Here is a 19,705-nt window from a genome sequence, read left to right as displayed (position 1 = left end):
GGGTTGCCTCAGACAGCACAGGATTTTTCCCGTTCCTGTCCTCAACCTAAATTCACACCCAAACAATCTTTTCTTGTATTTTGGGAGACCGCCAAAAGTTGCCCGTCCCTGCAAAAGCCATCAACTTTTGGACTCAGCAATGCAAGTAATCCACCTCGAAGTCTAACCTGGTATCTTCACCACCAGAGATCTACTAACTTTCCCACCTCACCCCAGCTGAACAGCGTTTGAGGAAGGTTAAACCGTTTGCAGTAATGTGGAGTTAGATCTTTGTGCCCACGTGCCACAGGAGGAGGCAGTGTGTTGGTGGAAGAAATATTACCTCTTGTATAAAATCTGTACTCCTTGTAAGATGTGATTAAAAGTCCTCCACAGACACATCCCTACCTACCTGTCCAGTCTTAGCTCCAACTAATTTGGTTCATTTCCCCATCCTAGAATGCCCTGCTCTCTGATGATCTTACCCCTATCCAGATTTGAGAGTGGAAATCTTGCCAACCCAGAGTTCTCTCACCTCTGCGCTTAGATAGCACACATCGTTGCTTGTTTGGGACCTTATATTACCTTGTATTGCTAGGGATTTTTAAACATGTTATGTCTGGTTTCTCAACTAATTACAAACACCCTGTGACCTTAAAGAGTTTGGTTAGTGGTTATCAAAGTGGGATCCCTAGACCAGCAGCATCAGCATCACCTGGCAACTTGTGAGAATCTGGTCCCACCCCAGATCTACTGTAGTAGAAACTGTTTAGGTGTAGCCCAGCAATCGGTGATCTAACAAGCCTTTTAGGTGATCCTAATACACACTCAAGTTTTAGAATTACTGACCCATATTACGAAATATCCCCAAAAGAACCCAGTGGTAGGAATTGATTTACCTATAAACAGGTTTTATTGCCTTTTGGGTTAACAAATACACTCCCCCATTTATGCGTAGCTAGATTGAAAGACTAGTTACAATTGCTTTTCGTAGAATTACCTTTATTTTTCATAAATCATTTGATGTAGTAGAAGTTTTGTAACTTTGTTTGAAAAGAAGGAAATATTACATATAAAGAATCACTCTGAAGGAAGAGGAAATGTGGAATCCCCCCACCTGAATCCACCTACCCGATTGCATTATAAATATGGAATCCCCCACCTGAATCCACCTTCCCAATTGCATATTAAATGTGGAATCTGCCCCCCCACCCAAATCCAGCTACTTGAGTCACATATTATTTTTCTTTCTCTTCAGATAGCCCTGTGAGAGGGAATAATTTGTGACAAGTGATCTCAAAACTGCCAAAATAAAAATTAGTTGACAGGTCCATGAATGCACATGACAATTGGAGGTGTATGGATTTTTCAATCCCTTTTTAAAATAACCTGTCTTTTATCAGCCAAATCAACAGAGAATTTTCAAGGAAGGGAATAGAAGGATAGAAGAGGCAGGAGAAAACATCCTTGAAAACATGAACCTTTTTAGCCTGGGCATTTCAGAAGTATAATCAAAGGCCTGCCTATCCCTTACACTGAAGATCAAGTCATCTAGTTCTATCATTCATGCTAAGCATTGGTTATATTGTATTGCAACCCATATATTCAGACACCTGGGTAACAATAAAGGAGTGAAGGAAATGTGGCATCAGGTAATCTTTTGAGGAGATTTTCTATTTACTGGGTATATTATGAAAAGACGGTATAGATTGTAGCACATGTTTTCCATCCAGAATTCTAATCTACTTCATGGGGCCTGTGACAAACTGAATGTGATTATTAATCAAATATTTATCTGGAAGTAGAAAAAGTAGACAAGGACAAGTAGCATTGCTGCCACTGCCAACCAAGCTTCTAACAAAGTCACAGTCAGGGCATTTATGAAGGTAAACACAGCCAACTCCTGTGCTTCTGTGCCATGACTAGAGAGGAACTGGATTTTAGTGCAATTTCCAAAAGTCAGTGCAGTCCAGAGCTTAATCAGTACTGGCTAATAGCCCTTGGCAGCTTTGGATGGATGGTGTCCTCCACCTGCCCAGCTGGGTACCATGCCTTAAGCACCCACATTTGATGCACATTCGTGATTTCTTGGTTGCCTATAGTTGTCTCTTCCATCTGTTTGAGTGGCAGAGTGCCTGTGCCACAACAGTCTAATATTCTAAAAGTTGTTCTTAACCTCTTTTGGGTTACACATCTCTTTATGCATCTGATGAAAGTTGTGGACCGCAGCAAAGTGCACACATACAATTGTGGACTGCAGCAAAGTACATACACACACACAAAAATATATATATGTATATATATGAACATACATATTTATATATATGAAGTTTCACAAGTTGCCCCATCTTCCTATGTTTTCAAAGGATCACAGTGAAGCCAGGAAGTTCAGGCTAAGAAATATCCCTAGGATGTAGAGAGTAAGTAAAATAAACATTTTCCCCCAAATATCAAGGAAAACTAAAAGAAAAAAAACACCATGTGCTTAAGAGAAAAAAAACAGTAGCAATGCTAAACAGAGTTACAAGCAATGTTCTATGGAAGTGCTAATAAAGAAACTACTAGTTTCAATGGGATGGTTCAAGGATGGCTTCTTGGAGAATGGTTTCTTGTATAAGGCAAGTGAGAATAGGATTTTGATTGATGGAAAGGAGGGAAAGAAATTTCAAGAGGAAGGAAAGTATGAGCAAAAACATAGAGAAATGAAAGTGCAAGAATCCCTGTGGTGTGGCTCAAAGGTAGGATACATGGAAAGAGAGAGGGCCGGAAAGGTAGAACAGATTCCAAGTATGGTGAGCCTCAAAAACAACGCTATTCCCAGTGAAGAGCCCTTAGACTTTTGGTGAAAGGTGATGACCCACTCCAAGCTGGAAAAGACTATATTAGTGAGGACAGTGGCTTTATCAGAAGGTAGAGTAGCAGGGCATCTGGAAAGGTTGGAAATATTCTACATTGGAACCTGTTAGTGAGGCCACATTGCTTTAAAGACCTCGACTTTGGATTGTTTGATGTTGGCTCTAGAAGTTTCTATTAAATCATAATGAACCTGAGATTTTTACACTCAGTTAAGTGCTGGTAGGGAAATGCATCCCAGCGAATGTTCTGATGGATTACGAGTCTAGGATGCTGAAAGAGTTAAAATCTGCTTTGGATTAAAAGAGTGAGAATCAATTTGGACTGAAAAGAGAAAAGAAGCCCTGCCACTAATCAGACAGGGAGGACAGACACATATAAAGCCAGCTGCAAAATTAACAGGAAACACTTTCTGCCAAAGTCATACAGCAGTTATAAAATGCCATAATAACCCCCTCTTTGGGTGATTGCTGACTTCTTACCAATGATGCCCCAGACTGCTGGCTATTTTAGTTTATTGCTAGAGATGCCCAATTGCTCAGCCATCGTCCCCTCATGACAGCATCCAATCCTAGTTAAATCTCTCTTTTCCTAATCCCACCTCAAACAACCAATCAAAAATGGATTCCTGCTTCCCTTAGATGCTCTTCAAAATTCTTCAATGGAAGTTCAATTTACAAAAGACACCTCCTTCCTCCCTCTTGCCTAGGAGTGACATCTCTTCCTGTAAGGCAATAAATCTGAGTTTGTTAGGCTACAAGCATAATCCTCTAGGTTTTAACAGCCATTTGATGATGAAAGTTTTCCACTGTCAGGACTCAAAGTCAAGAAAGACTCCCTTTCTGTGTCAATAGCACAATAAAGTAGCTGCCATTTCAAGTAATGAGACTCATAAGTTCACACAGGGACTCTTCTAATATGGGAGGAAGCAATAATGCTTTGAGTGGGTCACTCTTATCCCTCATCCTTTGAAGAAATGTGGATTGATGTAGAAAGCAGGGGAAACTGGTGCTTTCTAAAAAAATTTCTGAGTAGAATCTATTTACAACAGCTTAACTTAAGTAAATAGAACTAACAGAGTCCCAAGACAATAAGGAAGTAAAATGGGTCTAGAAAAATGATTTTAAAAGTCCTTCCTATCAAAATGTAAATAACATATTTAAAGTAGGACAGTGTTGATAGTGCCAACCTCTTTGCATGAAGGACACAGATTGAGTGAGATTTTTGTTGAGAAAGTTTATTATAGAAAAAATAGGAAAAAGGAAACAAATGTCCTCGCAATAGATAAATAAAGTGGGCCTCTACAGGTGACCTAGGGAAGCAAGTTTAAGGTTGCAATATGGCTTCAGGGAATCTGCGCCAGCGGGAATAATCAGGAACATAAGTGTGGATTCCTACAGCACTAAGTTCAGGTTGTCATTATTTTTCACCTGGACTCCAGCAGTAGTCTTCCTATCTCCAATCTTGTCCCCACCCCATCCATTTTGCACAATATCACTCATGATCTCTTCCATAAAAACAAACCTAACCACGCGCATCACTTATTTTATTGTTGCATGGCCATATCCATTCATTACATATTGTGTATGGCTACTTAGCAATCCACTGACAGAACTAAATAATTCCACAAAAACTAGAGCACAAAGCTAAAACTATGTCTGGCTGGGTGTGGTGGCTCATGCCTGTAATCTAAGCACTTTGGGAGGCCAAAGCCATTTTATTTAAACACTTTTTTTTTAGGTTATAGCTAAAATGATATTTATCTGAAGTTTTAGGAAAGAACAGAAGCTGACCATACAAATCTTGTTTATAATCACATTGGCCACTTAAAAATACAGCAAAAATGAAAAACAGACATATAACCAAAAAAATTCTAAATCTTATAAGGAAAAAAAGAATAAAGCTGCCAATAAGTTATTTTATAATACTTTAGATGTAGACAACACTTACAATACTGGGTTTCATAATATCTTGTTTTATTACTTCCTAATGCTGACGTTTTGATTTTAAAGTAATAGATTACTTCAAAATAAACCCGAAGCATTTAGTGTTTTACAGTTTCATTCTTCTGTAAATTTCAGACACCAAGAAACTCAGATCAAGGGTTACAAAACAGGCATCCTTCAGAATATATTTTGTTTGGCAGGCAGAATGGCTTGTACTCTTTTGAACTGGAAAGCCTTCAGGAAGTACTTACTGGCTATCAATGACCCTACAGCTTCCCACATTGTTACCTGCTGGGTATGTGAAGAGAGTGACACCCCATTTTTCATATTATAAACCCAGTATTTACTTATAAATTTAGTTGTAGTCATGGAGCAAAAATTTTAATATTATAAATGATGCTAAATCTTACTAGTTATGTCTCTAATTTGGGAAAAATACATCAAACAAAAAAGTCTCATTCTCATAATACTTTCTTACATAAATTATGAAAGACATTTGTATATATGTCCCTTAAAAAGAATGCTGTTGTGAGTAACCTGCAATCTGAGCTAAATAAACCATTCACATAGAAACCTACTATATATAAGTCTTAGCTTCCAAACAGTGGCTTTCAACTTTATTCGTATGTGTAACATAAAAATTCTCAACTATTTGAGTTAAAGGGAAGGTGACATTAATAAGGCTAACAAAATAACAAGTGGCAAATGTTTTCTTCAAATCCTAAAGAATGAAGCAAAAAGGGAGATATCTTGTAAGACAGATTAAAACAGAGGAAGAATTTCAAGTAAATGTGGCCTTGGACCTTATACACTGCTACTCCCTAAAATTGCACAAGGTAAAGGCCACAAAATGCTTATTCTTTCAAGGAAAGCAAAGTAGAAAACAAAAAAGGAAATATAAAAATGTGTAGTTATGAGAGAAATTAAGACATGATGATACTAACTCCAGTCCACTGCTTAAAAAACACCAAAGAATAATAAATGAATTAAAAAGACAGTAATCTATTAGGTATTTTTAAAGTTATACACAAATAAAAAACTAATCTCTAATTCTTTAGAGGTTTAAATTTGACAGAGAATATCTATTTACCTTTGAATTTGTCTCACTTCTATAAACAACTGAATCCCATCTAAATAAATATTTTTAAATTCTTCATTATTAAGGCAAGCTTTTTAGCTATGCTTTGATAAGTCTATATATATTAATAGCAAAGGTTCACTGCATTAATCTCATCAATACCATGGTTACTACAATCTAGTTCATTTTATAAGCATTAATTAATTTGGCCTTCACCATACTACATTATTGCAATGCCAACTATATTGGGTAAACTTCTTCAAGACAAATTACATTGAAATGGTTATTTTGAAAGTTTTTAGTAACAGGAGGAAAGGGGAGAATTAGAAACATTGAAAATTTGTTCCAACACAAAACAGAATGTCCAGGATCCTATATAAATGAAAGTACAAGCAAATAGGGTACTATCTTGGTCTATGAATGATGTTCTCTACAATGGACTTACAAGTTTTTTAAATTCCACTAAGAAGACACTTGGTAAAGTTTATCTTTGGCATATTTCTAAAAGCACTTGTTAGTAGCTTTGCCATAAAACTGATTTAAGGTAGTTATATTTTTCGGTAGCATTTAGAACAACCCAACACTTGATAGAAATAGTTCAGCACACTGTATTAAAACATAATTGTACAACATTGTGTAAATCAGCTGCAATTTTCAGTAGCTATGTTTACCAACAAAGTGTAACAGAATTATAATGTTCTCCTAAGCCACATGCATGTCTCAAATATACAAGTCTGAGTGGTTTTTTTTTAATATTCTTCTCCAACTATAATGGGAGGAGAATCTGCCTGTATTATATCTATTGGTGTTTGAAAAATGTGAAACAGAGCTCTTAACTCAAGCTGACCTCCCCATGCAGCTGTGTTTACAATATCATCATTGTACTTCTGAAACCGATATGTATTCTGGAGTATACATATCTCCTGTATTAGGGTTTGTTAAAAATGGCAAAAAGTCTTCACATGGCTTTGCATATACTCAGTGGTCTGACTTCTTAAGGCAACCACAGTCAGAGCACAATCCTTTCAATTGATTTCCAATGACTCTATACATACAGTGGCCATCAGATGGAATCTGTTTAATTTCTAACTGTCTAGCTGCCAATATTTGAGCAAGTTTTTCACTTTCCATATGTCTGGCTCCTGATGAGTTTTCAATTTCAGTTTCAGCTATCTTTTTCCAATGCAGCTTTTTTCCCCCATCTCTTTTGTGCTTTTGATATCCAAGGTGGCTGATTCTCAAGTACAAATCTGAAATGTTAAGAGCAACAGAATCTATCTTATTCTCCTTAGTAGGCAGCTTTGATTGCTCCAGTTCTTCTCTATGTTTCTGTTCCATTTCTTTTTGCAACTTAACCACATCTTCAGTGAGTTGCTTCCTCTTCCTGTCATTCTTGGGAACAGCATTCTTCATACCCTGAATTTTGGCTTGCAACGCCTTCTCTTTGTGATGCCTTCTTACCAGCTGCTCTTCCTCATCAAGCTCTTCAGTCAAGACCGCCTCCATAACGACCAGGTAGCCTAGCACACACGCTGGAAGAAACTGTACCATCGGCTCCTTTCCCACTTTTTGCTGTTTGGGAAGAACCTGGAGATAAAACTCTACAAAACCACATAGGCAAATAATAAAATGGGGTCATGGTTTAGAAAACCCTTTACCCAGAAATCATACCCAGGCCTGGATTTCTGAAAGCCAGCATTTTGAGAGAGTCTTTCCTGAAACCATTTGATCACAGTTGTACTGTCATTTATTAATTACCACGGGAACCACCAGCTGTCATCATGAAATCTTTTATAGGCACACTGTAAATATTAAAAGAGCATATTAAAATTATACCGTATGCAGCAGCAGCTGATGCTATTTTATGAAGACAATATTAGAGAGCATGCAGAATTATCACACTACAACTCCCATGATTTCTATTCCTTACAGCTGCCCTGAAGCATGACACTGGGCCACAATTTTAACTCTTTAATCACAGAGGGGAGTAATTTGATTGATCATTTACACTGAAGCAAACTTTATTACTTAAACCAGGTTATGTAGTTAATTATAGAGATGCCTTTTTGTACATTCACCAGTCAACTTTTTATTATGAAAATGAGGGCAGGAGGATTTTCTTTGAAGTTTCCTAGGGCAAGAAAAACTGTTTCCCTTGTCTTATAGTTGAAATCAGAGTGTAGGAGTGGCTCCCAGGACCCACATAACCTATCTGGCTTAGTTTAGACTGTGTGTCAAGTGCAGTGGCCATTCTGGCAAGATAGGATATTTGTCTGATGTACTTTGTGACGTCAACCCAGCACTAACTTGCTGCTTATTTGGGTTGTCTTATAAGACCTGCTGCTTGCTCCCCCAAAATCTTCTCCATTGCCCCATCATAATGTCTGAAACTTGTTCCACTGTATTTAAGACAGACAACTAGATCCAGAACCTTCTGTTAAAATGAAAAATATAGATGATATTTTAGAAATATTGTTAATTATCTTAGGAGAGACTATAGTATTCTTATTATATAGGAGGATATTCTTATTTGTAGGTTTATGCATGCTGGAATATTAAAGCCGAAATGTCTTGATAGTTGAAATTTACTTTCATGTGTTCAAACAGTACAAAAATATGTAGTGAATACACATATACACTCATTCATACAAGTTGAGATGTAAAGCAAATATGGCAAAAATGCCAAGAAATTGTTGGATTCAGGTAGAACGTATAGAAGTATTTTTGGTACTTTTTTCCAGCTTTATTTTAAAATCTTCTTAATGAAAAAGTGAAAAAAAAAAATCAGATATCTAAGCATACTCCCAAACCCACTGAATCAGCATCCTTGGGTATGGAACCCAGAAAGAGGCATTGCTAGTAAGTGCCTAAAGTAAGTTTTAGGCCCAGTAATAGTTGAAAAATATTGAATTACAATGCTAAATACTGATGGAAGAATAAGTGTAATGACTATGTGATAAAAAGTGCAACTTAAAAGAAGGATGGAGCAAGATGGTAGAGTAGTACTCTCCAGTGATTGTCTCCCTACAGAGACATCAATTTGAACAACTACCCACACAGAACCACCCACAGAATACCTTCACAAGAGCTAAGAAAAATAGATAAGAGATCACAGTGCCTGGTTGTAGCACAATAATAAGAAAAGAGGCATTGAAGAGGATAGAGGGTACAAAGAGCAGTTTACATTACGTGTGTCACCCCTTCCCAACTCCAAGCAGCAGAGCACAGAGACAGATACTGTCCACTTACAGGAAAGAGAAGAGAGTGAACTTAGGACATTCTCTTGGGCTCCAACACTGGACCCACCATTGTAAAATTCAGTACCATGAAGACCACCCCTCCCCACAGTCTTTTATACAAGACTATTACCTACAGAATGAGTCTCCGCACCAGTCAGGTCTGTAATACCCCAGGTTTCAGGCTTGCATGGTAGACTCAATCTCTTTATCACCATCAGGCTAAATTTAGTGGTTCTGGGCTCCATACAGCTCTCAGCAGCAGGGAGCCCTCAGTGGCCTCCAGCTTCTGATGTGCCCCAGCACTGCACCAACCACAGCAGACCCCAGGCTTTAGGCAAAGCTGCACCAGCCACAGTGGGACCTGGATTTCTGGCAGGGCAGAAGCCTGCTATGCCAACTCCATCTGTCCTGGGCTTCTGGTACACTCTAGGAGTGTGTCTGTTGTAGTACTTTCTCAAAAAAAGCCAGTTTGTGAAGACTGTAATAAGCACATACTTATTCAAATGCAAACACATCAATACATGACTACAAGGATTAAGAATAATCAAGAAAAGACTGTACATGGTAGCTCGTGCCTGTAATCCCAACACTTTGGGAGGCTAAGGTAGGTGGCTTACCTGAGGTCAGGAATTTGTGACCATCCTGGCCAAGATGGTAAAACCCTGCCTTTACTAAAAATACAAAAATTAGCTGGGCATGGTAGCTTACGCCTGTAATCGCAGCTACTTGGGAGGCTGAGGCAGGAGAATCGCTTGAACTGGGGAGGCGGAGGTTGCAATGAGCCAAGATCACACCACTGCACTCCAGCCTGGGTGACAAGATCAAAACTCCATCTCAAAAAAAAAATAATGATAATCAGGAAAACATGACATCACAAATGAACAAAATAAAGGGTCAATAACTGACCCTAAAGAAATGAAAATGCATAAACTGCTTGATAAATAATTCAAAATAATCATTTTAAGGAAGCTCAGCAAACTGCAACAGACAGAGAATCAATGCAATGAAGTGAGGAAAACAAGTGATCGGCATGAAAAATGTAATACAAAGACTAAAATAATTTTAAAGAATCAGACTCAAAACTATTAAAAATGATAACAGCTACAATAATTTCTCAAGAGACATACAGTAAAAAAAGATGTAAACTGTGACATGAAAAAATTCAAAATGTTGGTGGGTGGAGTAAAAGTGTAAAGATTTGCTTTGCTTTGCAATCAAAGTTAAGTTTTTATCAGCTTAAAATAACCTACTATAACCACATAACACTTTTTGTAAGCTTCATGTTAACCACAAAGCAAAAAAACCTATGGTAGATGCACAAAAGACCAAAAGCTAGGAATTGAAACAAACCACTAGAAAAAAATCACTTAGCCACAAAGGAAGTGAGGAAGCCACAAAGCCACAAGTGAAGAAGGAAAAAACAAAAGATCTAGAAAACAATTAACACAATAGCAGTAGTAAGTTCTTACTATCAATAATTACATTGAATGTATATGGATTAAATTCTCCAATTACAAAACATAGAGTGGCTGAAGTTATTTAAAAAAGCAAGACTCAGTGATATGTTGTCTACAAGAAACTCACTTCATCATAAGGGCACACATAGATCTAAACTGAAGGTATGGAAAAAGACATTAATAACAGGGGAAACTTCAGAAAATTCACAAAGACATGGAAAATAAACAATATAATCTGAACAATCAATGGGCCAATGATAAAATTAAAATGAAACTTAAAAAGTTTCTTGAGACAAATGGAAATGAAGACACAACATGGAATCCAGCAAAGACTGTTCTAATAAGGAAATTTAAAGAAATAAACACCCACTTCAAAAAAGAAGCAAGAACTTAAATAAACAGCCCAATGTTATAAAACAAAAACAAACAAAGCTCAAAGTTAGTAGAACAAAGAAAATAATAAAGATCAGGGCATTATGAAATGAAATTAAAACTTAAAAACGATAGAAAAGATCACCAATATTGAGTTGGCTTTTGGAAAAGATTTTTTAAAAATCTACAAACCTTTACCTAGACTAAGAAAAACAAAAAGAGGACTCAAATAAATACAACCACAAATTAGAAAGGAAATATTACAACTGATTCAGCAAAAATACACAATCACAGAAGTCTACTATGAGCAATTATATGGCAATAAATTGGATAACCTACGAAGAATGGATAAATTTCTTAACACATACAACACACCAAGACTGAATTATAAAGAAATACAAAATCTTGACAGACCTATAATGAATAAGTAGATTGAATTGGTAATAAAAAGTCTCCCATCCGGTTTTTGTGATTAGTTCTGTTTATGTGATGAATTATGTTTATTGATTTGTGTATGTTGAACCAGTCTTGCATCCCAGGGATCAAGCCAACTTGATTGTGGTGGATTAGCTTTTTATGTGCTGCTGAATTTGGTTTGCCAGTATTTTATTGAGGATTTTTGCATTGATGTTTATCAGGGATATTGGCCTGAAGTTTTCTCTTTTTGTTGTGTCTCTGCCAGGTTTTTGGTATCAGGATGATGTTGGCCTCATAAAACGAATTAGGGAGAAGTCCCTCCTTTTCAATTGTTTGGAATAGTGTCAGAAGAAATGGTACCAACTTCTCTTTGTACTTCTCATATAATTCAGCTATGAATCTGTCTGGTCCTGGGCTTTTTTGGTTGGTAGGCTATTTACTATTGCCTCAAGGATCTAGAATGAGAAATAACATTTGACCCAGCAATCCCATTACTGGCTATATACCCAAAGGAATATAAATCATTCTATTATAAAGATACATGCACATGTATATTTATTGCAGCACTATTCACAATAGCAAAGACATGTAACCAAGCCAAATGCCCATCAATAACAGACTGGATAAAGAAAATGTGGTACATATACACCATGAAATACTATGCAGCCATAAAAAGGAATGAGATCATGTCCTATAAAGGGACATGGATGAAGCTGGAAGCCACCATCTTCAGCAAACTAACACAGGAAGAGAAAACCAAATACTGCATGTTCTCACTCATAAGTGGGAGCTGAACAATGAGAACATATGAACATGTGGTCAGGGAACAACACACAGTGGGACCTGTTTGGTGAGGGCAGGAGGAGGGAGAGCATCAGGATAAATAGCTAATGCATGTGAAGCTTAATACCTAGGTGATGGGTTGATAGGTACAACAAACCACAATAACACATGTTTACCTATGTAACAAACCTTCACACTCTGCACATGTATCCCAGAACTTAAAATAAAATAATTTTCTTTAAAGTCTTCCATCAAAAAAAAAGAAGCCCAAGATCTGATGGTTTCACTGCTGAATCTCATCAAATGTTTAAAGAACTAATAACAACTCTTCTTAAACTCTTCTAAAAAATCAAAATGGAACAATTACTTTTGAACTCATTTTATGAGGCCAGCATTACTGTGACACCAAAGTCAGATAAGAACACAACAAGAAAAGACAACTACAGGCCAATATCACTAATTATATGGATGCACAAATCCTCAACAAAATACTAACAAACGTAATTCAACAGCAAATCAAAAAGATCATTCACCATGATCAAGCTGATTTATCCCAGAAATAAAAGGATGGTTCAACATACATAAACCAATAAATATAACACATAACAGAATGAAGGACAAATCCATAAGATGATTTCATTGGGTGTAAAAAAGTATTCAACAAAATTCAACATCTTTTCATGATAAAAACGCTCAAAAAATTAGCCATATAAGGAAAGTACCTTAATAAAATAAAGGCCATACCTAACAAATTCACAGCTAACATCACACTCAATGGAGAAAATGTGAAAGCTTTTTCTCCAGAGAGAAGGAACAAGGCAAGGATACCCGTTCTCACCACTTCTACTCAATATATTACTGGAGGTCCTAGCCAGAGAAATTAGGCCAGATAAATAAAGGCATCCAAATTGGAAAGGAAGAAATTATATGATTTTTGTTTGCAGATGATGTGATCTCACATATTAAAAAAACCCTAAAGGCTCCATAAAAAGCCATTAGAATTAATGAACAAATTCAGTAAAGTCGCAGGATACAAATCAACATACAAAAATCAATAGCATTGCTATACATTAACAGCAAACTATCTGAAAAGGGAATCAAGAAAACAATTCCATCTGAAAAAGCTACCACAAAAATAAAATACTTAGGAATAAATTTATCCAAGGAGGTGAAATTTTCTACACTGAAAACTGTAAAACATTGATGAATAACTGGAAGAAGAAAAATAAATGGAGAAATATTCCATGTTCATGAATTGGAAAAATTAATATTGTTAAAATGTCCATACTGCCCAGAGATCCACAGACTCAACACAATCCCTATCAAATACCAATGACATTTTTCGCAAAATAGAAAAAACAATCTTAAGATTTGTCTGGAACCTCAAAAGACACCAAATAGCTAAAGCAATCTTGAGCAAAAAGAATAAAGCTGTAGGCCTCACACTACTTGACCTCAAAATAAGCTACAAAGCTGTAGTAACCAAAGCAGAATGGTACGGGCATAAAAATAGGCACATGGACAAATGAGGCAGAACAGAGAGGCCACAAATAAATTCATGCACGAACAGCCAACTGATTTTTGACAAAGGCACCATGAACACACAACGGGGAAAGGTAAATGGTGTCAGGAAAACTGGATATTCACATGCAGGAAAATAAAATTAGACCCTTATCTCATATCACATACAAAAATCAACTCAAAATGGATTAAAGACTTAAATGTAAGACCTGAAACTATAAAACTACTAGAAGAAAAGTGAGAAAAACCTCGAAGATATTGGTCTGGGCAGTGATTCATTTTGGATATGACTCCAAAAGCACAGGCAACAAAAGCAAAAATAGAAAACTGGGATTTTATCAAACAAAAGCTTCTGCATAGAAACCAAGCAATCAATAGAGTGAAGAGACAACCTACAGTATAGGAGAAAATATTTACAAAATATGTATCTGTTAAAGGGTAATACTCAAAATATGTAAGGAATGCAAACAACTCAATAGCAAGAAAATGAATATAGTAGTCCCCCCTTATCTGCGGTTTTGTTTTCTGTGGTTTCAGTTGCCTTTGGTCAGCCACAGTCTGAAAACATTAAATGGAAAAATTCAGAAATAATCAATGCATAATTTTTAAGTCATGTGCCATTCTGAAAAGTGTTAATCTTGCACTGTCTGGCTTCAACTGCCCGGAATATAAATCATCCCTTTTTCCAACATAACCATGTGATATATGCTACCTTCCCATTAGTCACTTAGCAGCCATCTCTGTTGTCAAACTTATAAAAAACAGTATAAATAGGGTTCTGTACTATCTACTGATTCAAGAATCCACTGGGGGTCTTGAAAAATATCCCCTGTGGATAAGGGGGAAGCTATTGTAATCCAATTTAAAAATGGGCAAAGGATATGAATAGACATTTCTCTAAACTATATATACAGATCTTCAACAGACATATGAAAAAATGCTCAACATCCCTAATCATCAGGGAAGTGCAAATTAAAATCACAGTGAGAGATCTCACACCTGTTAAAATGGTTATTATCAAAAAGATGAAAGATAAGTGTTGGTGAGGATGTGGAAAAACTGGCACACTATTGGTGGGGATATAAATTAGTATAGCCATTATGAAAAACAGTGTGGCGATTCCCTAAAAAACTACAAACAGAAATACCATATGACCTAGCAGTCCCACTACTGGGTATGTATCTAAAGAAAATGAAATCAGGATGTCAAAGAGATATCTACATTCCTATGTTCATTGCAACATTATTTACAGTCGCTAAAATATGGAATTAAGCTAAGTGTCCATCAATGAATGAATGGATAAAGAAAATGTGGCATATACACACAATGGAATACCATTCAGCCTTAAAAAGGAAGGAAATCCTGTCATTTGTAGCAACACGGATGAACCTGGAGGACGCTATGTTAGGTGAAATAAAGTAAGCATGTAAAGACAAGTACTGCACAATCTCACTCCTGTGGAATCTAAAACAAAATACGACCCTATAGAAGTAGTAGAATGGTGGTTACCAGGAGCTGGGATGGTGACTGGGGACAGGTTGGGGGATGTTGGGGAGGCATGCTCAAAAGACAAAATTTCACTTAGGAGGAATAATTCAAGAGATCTGTTGTACAACATGGTGATACAGTTAACAGTATATTATATTCTTGAAAAAATGCTGAAAGCATAAAGTGTTCTCACCACACAAATGGTAACTATGTGAGGTAATGTGTTATGTTTACTAGCTAGATTTAGTCATTTCACAATGTTATTTACTTCAAAACAATATAAGTAGTAAATGCATATAATTTAATGTCAATTTAGAAAATTGTTTAAAGAGCAACTTATTTTAAGGAGAAAAATCAACATAGGTAAAGACCCTATTTCCTCTGAGCTAAAAATGCAATTAAGTTAATGGGTAGGAGTAATGTCACTCTTTGATTGTGTAGAACTGAAATCTAAAGAGCCTGGAAGAGAGTTTCAGTGGAACACAACAGGAGGATCAAAAAGGGTTAGGGGAACAGCACAATATTTTCTTTCCAGAAAAAAATCTGCACAAGAATTCAAAATTCATGTGATGAGAATTCTTCAGTGACTCCCTACCTCCCCATTATCTGACCTTGCAGCAAAATCACTTGTGGAGCTTTAAAAATATACACACTAATGCATGCTGACCCCCAAACTCCCATCTTCACCCATTAGAACAGTCTGTCTGTATTTCAAAAGCTCATAGGTAGTTTTAATACACAGCCAAGGTTCAGAAGCAGCAGTTGCCTAGAGAATGAAACCCAAACTCTCAGCCAGGAAAATTCTGTCTTCTCTGGGGCAGGAGCCTGTCAGCCATCTTAGTACTCCAATAGGCACAGTGCTTGACACTTAATAGACTGTAAATAAATGATAATTAAATTAATACATCAGTGGGCTGGATGGATGAGTAGACTTTAATTAGGAGCCCTGGAGGCATTAAAGATGATTTGAATATCCTGAAATGAGGGTAAGGAAGAGAAGGGAGCCCAAGGGGGAGACCAGAGGCAGGAAACAGGAAAAGTGAATGCCAAAGAAAATTCTACCCAATTTGCAGTTTTTCTTAGAGTTATGACAGGATTTATAATCTCCTTTAAGGACAAACAGGAGAATTGGGTATAGAGTCTTTTTTTTGCTCATATATGCACATTTGGGACCCCATTCAATGATAGGCTTACAATATGTTCTCATAAGCCTGTAAAGCTCCAGGATATTAATTTTCAAGGCTCAAAGACATTATTAAATCTCATGGATCCCAGGCCTTTTGAAGAGGGCATGCTTTCAGTGATTTACTTGAGCTGGAGTGGGATGTTGGATCTGTCTATCCATTTAAGTTTTCATGTATTTCTTGTCTGAGGTTTGGGCAGGATGCAGGTTTCCTTTTAGTAATGTCATTGTGACTTATTGGAAATTCTTGTTCTTTGTATATGGGACACGAAAGAGGCGTGTTTCCCTTAGCTGGCAAACAAGGAGAAGTTGTCATATTTCCTTGAAAAACATTATTAACCAAGTCTCCACCCCTAGGTGGGTCCCTGGTGAGTGTTTCTTTTGGAAGAAAGGAGGATGAACAAAACAGAGTAAGAGGAAGGAAAGCAACGAAATGAAAATCTGACTCTCCCCTGGACATGTGGGTGGATAAATGAGGCCTTGCTTTGGAAAACTAGTATTACAGGAAAGTCCATTCCTTTGCTCAGGGTACTATTACTCACTCATTTCACCACTGCAAACTCCTGCATGTGGATATTAGATTCAACAAGGTGAAGAGGATCCACTAATGTGTATTTAAAATTCATCCTCTGTTCTCAAAATAGAAACCCAACTTTTCTGAGATCCAGATGAAGAGGTTTATGCACATGATTTCCAAGGTTTCTTCCAGCTCTCTGGCTCAGCTAGACTCCAGGCTTTTTCTTCCATTTATTATACCTGCTGGTAAAAGGTTTGGCTCATGAATATGTTTGAGAGGCTCATCAAAATTTCGACCTTCTCCCCTGAAGTATGCCCCCATACACACATTTGCGTACACTCTAGGGGGTTCATGAGGTCCTCTGAAACTGCTCTTATAAACCCGTACCAGAGAGGCGTGGTAGCTCACACCTGTTATCCCAGCACTTTGGGAGGTGGAGGCAGGCGGATTACCTGAGGTCAGGAGTTTAAGACCAGCCTGGACAACATGCCGAAACCCCATCATCTCTACTAAAAATACAAAAATTAGCTGGGCATGGTGGTGCATACATGTAATCCCAGCTACTCAGGAGGCTGAGGCAGGAGAATCCCTTGAAGCCAGGAGGCAGAGGCTGCAGTGAGCTAAGATCATGCCACTGCACTCTAGACTGGGCAACAGAGCAAGACTCCATCTCAAAAAGAAAAATAACTCATACTCTCCCAGTCTGCTCAAAAACTCCTCATACATTCTTAAAATGTGTTGGCTGCTATTCAAAGCTTCCCACACTATGTACACTAGCCTAACCTTCTAAGAGTGGCTCCCAAAATTCATTCGTTTGGCTTACATGTATTGAGCATTTACCCCTTGTAAAACATTAAAATCATGTTTTATGTATATGTGTATATGTTTATGTACGTAAATATAAAACATGCAACATTATATTAGGAACAGAAGGGTATCAAAGATGCGTACTTTGTTAAGGTATACATAAGTTATTATATAAAGACTTGCTGTTAAGGAGTTTAGAATCTAGAAGGAAAGATAAGACAGAATAATGACACATTAAAAAGTGGGTCGGGTGCAGTGCCTCATGCCTGTAATCCCAGCATTTTGGGAGGCCAAGGCAGGTGGATTACTTGAGGTCAGGAGTTCGAGATCAGCCTGATCAACATGGTGAAACCCTGTCTCTACTAAAAATACAAAAATTAACCAGGCATAATAGTGTGCGCCTGTACTCCCAGCTACTTGGGAGGCTGAGACGGGAGAATCACTTGAATCTGGGAGTTGGAGGTTGCAGTGAGCTAAGATCATGCCACTGCACTCCAGACTGGGAGATGGAGCGAGACTCCATCTCAGAAATAATAGTAGTAAAATAAATAATTAATTAATTAAAAAGTGGCCATAACTGTGGCAGACAAAGTGACTTGACTACCCAACAGTCATTTTCTCTTTATTCCTTGCTGTCAAAACAAAGATTTTGTTCCACTGTTTAATTATCCTAGACATAACTGATTTTATTTAGCTTTTTAAAAGGGATTGAAGTGGGAGAGACACTGATGTGTGAGTAGTAAAGTATGTCTGGAACTGCAGCAGCCACGTTGTGACTGAGAGTAGTTTTAAGCTTGTGGAGGACGTGCTGAGAGTAACAGACCAGAAAGATGAAAGGAACCTGAGTCCTTGATGGATTGGATGGAATGGATGGAATGGATGGAATGGATGGAATGGATGGAATGGATGGAGCTACGGACTTGACCAACCAAGGAACTGGTTACCTTCCAGACTTCTTGTTATAGATATAGTACATCCCTTTTTAATTTAATACATTCTGAGCTGTGTTTCCTGCTACTGGAGTTGGAAACATTCTCAATGTTACAGGTGCCTTAAGACAGGCATGAATAGTGGGCTCTGGGAATCAGAGAAGGGATGGATTAGTATTAGGTGTTTAACTTTGGATCTGTATGTATCTATATGTGTGTCCATATTTGTATGTGCATGTATTTGCATATGTGTATATTGTTTCTTTCATGCAGATAAAAAATATTTATTGAGTACCTACTGTGGTACTGGCTAATTTTTTTTTGTATTTTTAGTAGAGACGGGGTTTCTCAATGTTGGTCAGGCTGATCTTGAACTCCCGACCTTGGGTGATCCGCCCACCTCGGCCTCCCAAAGTGCTGGGATTACAGGTGTGAGCCACTGCACCCAGCTTAACAATTAATAGAGAATATTATGTACGTAATTCAAAGCACATAGCTTGAATGGCACCATCTCAGAGATCACTCAATCTAATCAATCCTTAGCATATTTTAATTATTTGCATACCACTTATAGCCACCTGGTATTTTTCCCTTTGAGTTGATTGATTGATGCATTGATTGATTTTCAAACTCCATGTCTCCCCCAGTAGAGTGACCTTGTCTGACTTGCTCCCTTTTTGTATTCATGGCACCCAGAGCTGTATCTTGTACATCGTTGGTGGACAAAGAAATACATGCTGAATGAAGTAGTGCATATACAAAAGAATACTACATATTGTTTATGGAAGTACACATAAGTTTGTAAAAACATAAAAGGGACGTGAAAGTATAAGCAGGAATTTTTAGGGGTGGAGTGTTTTATAGGCAAAGGCTTGTGGAATGAGACTCAGCATGGTGGTTGGAAGGAACTTTACTTATATCTGAAATGGCTTATTACAAAAATAGGCTAGAAGCAAAAGATGACAAAATAGTAACTATTTATTTTGGTGATGGGAATTTCAGCTTTATGTTGTTCTTTGCACTTTTCTATGTCTTTTCCATTTCTCAAAACAAATTAAAAAATAGAAAGTCTGAATGAAGAAGAATAAATTAATCCCTTGTAGTTTTACAGGATCTGAAGTTCTCTGAAGTGTTGT

General features: G+C 37.3%; 1 pseudogene; it reads right to left on the bottom strand.

The window, feature by feature from the left end:
* Positions 1-5,413: 5,413 nt before the first annotated feature.
* Positions 5,414-16,936, bottom strand: LOC105718047 (deubiquitinase OTUD6B-like; annotated as a pseudogene).
* Positions 16,937-19,705: the final 2,769 nt, after the last annotated feature.

The sequence above is a fragment of the Aotus nancymaae genome, unplaced genomic scaffold (genome assembly GCF_030222135.1).
Source record: "Aotus nancymaae isolate 86718 unplaced genomic scaffold, 86718_ANA_hifiasm-v0.15.2.pri h1tg000003l, whole genome shotgun sequence".
In the NCBI taxonomy this organism is placed as follows: Eukaryota; Metazoa; Chordata; class Mammalia; order Primates; family Aotidae; genus Aotus; species Aotus nancymaae.
This window is presented reverse-complemented; position numbering and strand designations above follow the sequence as displayed.